A 5,000-nucleotide genomic window follows, 5' to 3' on the forward strand; every position below is an offset into this window, starting at 1 on the left:
AACCAAAATTATTTTTTTTTAATTTCATGCACACAATCGGTTGCCATGGTTGCGGCCGCCAGATTGTACATTAATACCATTATCTGTTTTGTTTGGGGTTTTGTTTTCTTTTAGAGGGTTTATTGTTGTTATTTTTATTTCTTATTTCTTTTTGTTGGTTTTATTTTGATGATTTGTTTGTTTGCTTTTGTTCGTTTTGTTTTGTTTTTTGTTGGTTTTAATTTTCTTTTTTTTTTTGTATTTATTATTTGGCTGGGGGTTTTTTTCTGTTAGGGTGTTTTCGTTTTGTGTTGTCTTTTCTTGTTTTGTTTTAGATTTTTATTTGCAGTTTTGATTTTTTTCTTTCTTATTTTTTTTTTATTTTAAGTCTTTTATTGTTTGTTGTTGTTATTGTTTTTCATTTCTTTGTTTGTTGATGACAGTTTTTTTCTCATGATATCACACAAAAAAATATTTAAAAAAACAAATCCCAGAAAAGTGGAATTGAAACCGAGATTTCCGAGTGTTAGTGCAATGCCTTATCCACCCAGCTACTCCATCTCACACACCACACCCTACCCCACTCCGCCCAACCCATCTCCACCTTCCTCCCCTCCCCATCCTTCCGTCTAGCTCTAAATATACATATAACGAGATAATGGAATAATCAGTTCCAGACGCCAGACCAGACGAAGGGCAACAACCACCCCGTCATTTCCCATCAACACCTCCAACTCCGGGGTGTATCGATCGTTATGGGCCATATCCGGTGTCGTGAGAGTCTGGCACCGACAGACAGGTAATCATCATCATCGAATCAACTCCCCTTAACTTACCTGTTGTGTGAGTATGAGTGTTTCTCGCTCAGGGCGGGTCAAAAGGTAACGGGTTCAGATCCTATGTGTTGATAAAACGTACCGCTTTGAGACGGCGAGGTACGGGAGATACCAGGACCAGCTTAGCTGTGAGAGCGGCTATAAATAATCGTAGCCATCGTTAAGTTATCTGAAACCCAAAGAGACTACTGGCATTTTGACGTCATTATTTGGTTTTTGCACTGCCTAGTGAGTTGTCGTTAGTAGAGCTCATGGAAACAAGTTATTTCATTGGTTGAACTATTGAATACAACTCACGATTTGTTTTCTTTTGTGGCCAAAGAGAGGCATGTTGACGTCATTTTTTGGTCAGTGTCAGGCTATAAGTTAACGATGGCTACGGTATAATGTGGTCCAGTGATAAAACTTTAAAGACTCTGGCTGAAGTTGACATCACTCATGTCTTTATTATTGTTTTTTGTCATCCTCCATTTTGATGAGTAATTCTCACTCAACTGTTTTTTCCAGACAATGAACGGTAAAGGTTACACATAGTTTGGTGATGACAAAAAAAAACAATAACAAAGACCCGAATGACGTTAACTACATTCTATCTATAAAATATAAAAACTCTTACCTTAGCGTATGAACTCTGGATCCTGTGTAATTATAGGTGTCCAGTAGAATTGATTGTGTGTGTGTGTAAGTGTGTTGTAAACAACGTGTCACGTGTGAGTGTGTTGAATCACTCAATCACTGACTGGCAAGCAATCAATTTAATCAATCAATAAAATTGAACTGATTCCCTTATGACTTTGAATTATTGATGCGTCCAGATAAATCCCAGAAATTTGAAAGACACACCGATAGGTATGTCTGTTGAACACCACTGCGATGAATTGCTTGTGACGTTCTGTTATTATTATTTCCAACGTTAGTTGTTAGTTCAACGCAGACATATATGTGACGGCGAATTATTGCAGGGTCCAGATTAAATCCCAGAAATTTCAAATTCACCTCTGCCAGTCTGTTGTCTAAAGCGATGATTTGCTTGTGACGTTCTGTTATTATTATTTCCAACGTTAGTTCATCACAGACATTTACGACGAATTATTGCAGGGTCCAGAAAAATCCCAGAAATTTCAAATTCACAACTGTCAGTCTGTTGTCTACTTAACTGTAATGACTTGATTAGATTTTCTGTTATATCATTTCCAAGTGTTAGTTCTTCACAGAGTTGAAATCATCCCATTCCATCTGACGAGTGGTCGTTGGTCACAGAAATAGTATAAAAAAACTCTCTCCAATAAGTTTGAAATTATAGAATACTATAAGTCTTTGTTTTTATATCTCTCCTTCTTACTTCAACAAACCTAGTGGATGAAATTAATCAGACTATGAAATCCTCCCTCGATCAGATCACAATCTAAATAGTTATAAAACAAAAGTAAATAGGATAGATAGTGGCGTCCTCTGTAAAAACGTTTTTTATTTTCAAAATTTTGGCAAGAAAACTTTCGAATATCGATCGAAAACAATTTTATTTCAAAATTATGGTCAGAAAACTCGTCCTTCAAATATCGATCGAAAACACTTTTTTTTTAATTGACGAGAAAAGATGTCATTTAAATATCGGTCAATTGTTAATCCATCGATTATAATTTGAGGGACGAGTTTTATGGCCAAAATTTTTAGAATGTATTTTGTTTTTACAGCAGCAGTACATATGAATGAAACAAAATATAATCAATCACATTATTATATTATGTCTTTTGTTTATTTGTGTGATGTTAGTTTTTTTTTTTTGTTTTTTGTTGGGGTTTTTTTTTGGGGGGGGGGTTGTTTTTTTTTGTTTTGTTTGTTTGTTTGTTTGTTTGTTTGGGGGGGGGGGGACGGTGTTGCTTTGTTCTTCTTTTTTCGGAAGGGGGAGGGGTTTGGTTGTTGTTTTAATCTTATTCGGGATTTTTTCGTGTCATTAATCACACACTGGTGATGAGTGACCGTGTCAGAACCTGGTTGTGTTGTAACCAAACAAGACTTTAGTCTGGACCTTAAACTACGATTAAAATAGTTCACTGTATTCAGCATTGAATAAACATTTTTTTTTTTTAATTTTTATATAGCGCAATATCCACTAAAAGTGCTCAAAGCGCTTTACAAAGTGTCCCTGACGAACAGCAACACTTAACATGTAGAACGAGACGTGACGCCTGTTAGAGGTTTTTTCGACAGATACAACGCTGTTGAAGGCCAGGTACTCATTTTACACTCACACAGAATTGTGAGTAAAGAGCTTTTCCAATGACTCAACTATGTGCCGAGCGAGGCTCGAACCCAGGACCTTCCGATCCGAAAGCGAGTGTCATAACACTAGACCACACAGCCGCATTGTTTCATACAGAACTTATCAGAGTTTTCCCTTATTTACTACAGTGCCTGCTCCCTTTGAATTTTAAATGTTAAGTTTGAAATAGCGATAGGTGAAAGGATCGTGTTGGAGCTCGGACCTCTATCATGACAGATGTAATAAATAATGATGTATCTGTTGATGGAAGCTTTGTTTGTGGATGGATGGATGGATGGATGGATGGATGGATGGATGGATGGATGGAGGCCAGGCGGATAAACGAACTACTAAACGATTGTCTACATGCAGAGTGGGGTTAGCTTCGCCTATTTGTTGTTTGTTTATTTTTAGATTTCCGGGGGGGGGGGGTGTTTTTTTTAATATTTTTTTTTTATCTGTTTTAGTTTGTCTTATTTTTTATATGTTCATAATATGTTGTTCAGGGGGAAGGGGGGGGGGGGGTCTGTTATATGATGTTACTGTTGTTTTAATTTGTTTTTATTTTGTTTTGTTTTGTGTTTTCTTTTGGGGTTTTTTTTTTTTTTTTTTGTTTTTTGTCTATGTTGTTCTTTGATCTTTATTTAAGGTCAGACAAATAAATGATAACATAGATTAATCGCAATCTGAAACAATAAAATTTAGCAATTAAAATCTCACACACTGTGAATGGAAAACACGACGTAAAAGTAAATCTGTCTACCCACTTAATACACTACACACACTTAGACTACACACTGACCAGGCTGGATTTGAGGCTATCCCTGGGCGGGTTTACTTTAAAGTTGCCTTTGCAGCCAGATGTCGGTTGACTTCAATCTGAAAGATGAGAAAAAAGAAAAGAAAATTAAATTAAATTCCAGTGCATGTCAATGGGATGTGATCTATAGATACTCGTAGTATGCGCTTGGCTAAGAAGCTAACAACATTGCCATCCAGAAGTATAACTAACCAACACACAAAAGCTAAGTGAGAATTACTCATAAAAGCGGATGACAAAAAGCAATAACAAAGACCTGAGTGACGTCAACTTCATTATATCTATATTTAGGTCGCGTCCAACCCAGTCATCAATCACATGACTTGTTGCTCTCCAATGATTGGATATTTCTTAACAAATGTAAACACGCTGCTCTGTTTACATATAAAGTTGTAAACATATTCATTGGTCAAGTTGAAGAAAATGACCAATCGTGATACTATATATTTCAAAAGTTGTGAGCACTTTTCACTATGTGGGTCACTTGAGCACATTTTGCAATGTGACCAGACCATGGCGAGTCCAAATCTAAACCATTCAGACAAAGGGAGATCACTAATTGAATCAGAAGTAAGAAAGTATAAATGAAAAATAAACAGGCGGACCAGTAAGGTCGCGGGTTCGAGCCCCTATCGCCGCCGCGAAATTTTTATTCTCTATTGTCTTCTGGCACTTTCCTACTCGCTTCATTTCTTGTTGTTTATTTTTCTGAACGTTAAAAGCAGACGAACTGGTTTTAACTTTGAATTAACACCCCATTATCCAGACCATCGCTCGTCCAAATTTAAACCATTCAGACAAAGGGAGATCACTAATTGAATCAGAATAGATCGGCAGTAAGAAAGTACACATGAAAATAAATTAAATTAAGCAAGACAAAGATGCTTTTTTTTTTTGTCGTTCATTAATTTGTAACTCACTCCATGTCTGTAACGGCGAGACAACAACAGACAAGGAATCAGCCCTCCCCCACCCCCCCCCCCCCCCCCCCCCCTCCCTCCCCACCCCTTTTTTTTTTCTCCAGACGAATTTTTTTTTTTTAATGACCGATTATTTCATCACGAAAACAATATTATTCAACGCTGATGATGATGATGATGAT

The 5,000-nt window shown here is 36.7% G+C and overlaps 1 protein-coding gene across 5 annotated transcripts in view; it reads right to left on the bottom strand.

Annotated features, from left to right (window-relative positions):
- LOC144959908 (irregular chiasm C-roughest protein-like) overlaps positions 1 to 5,000 on the bottom strand; it is a 328,564-nt gene that overhangs the window by 159,300 nt on the left and 164,264 nt on the right. For 3 of the 5 annotated variants that reach the window (XM_078892752.1, XM_078892753.1, XM_078892755.1), the window contains 2 exons: positions 3,881 to 3,957; positions 1,432 to 2,167 (listed from right to left, as the gene is read on the bottom strand). The gene's annotated coding sequence lies outside the window, so the exon portion shown is untranslated. The remainder of the gene's footprint in view (positions 1 to 1,431; positions 2,168 to 3,880; positions 3,958 to 5,000) is intronic. The other 2 variants (XM_078892751.1, XM_078892754.1) reach the window with 1 other exon arrangement.

The sequence above is a fragment of the Berghia stephanieae genome, chromosome 14 (assembly GCF_034508935.2).
Source record: "Berghia stephanieae isolate SIO BIC M18660-M18661 chromosome 14, UCSD_Bste_1.3, whole genome shotgun sequence".
NCBI classification, from domain to species: Eukaryota; Metazoa; Mollusca; class Gastropoda; order Nudibranchia; family Aeolidiidae; genus Berghia; species Berghia stephanieae.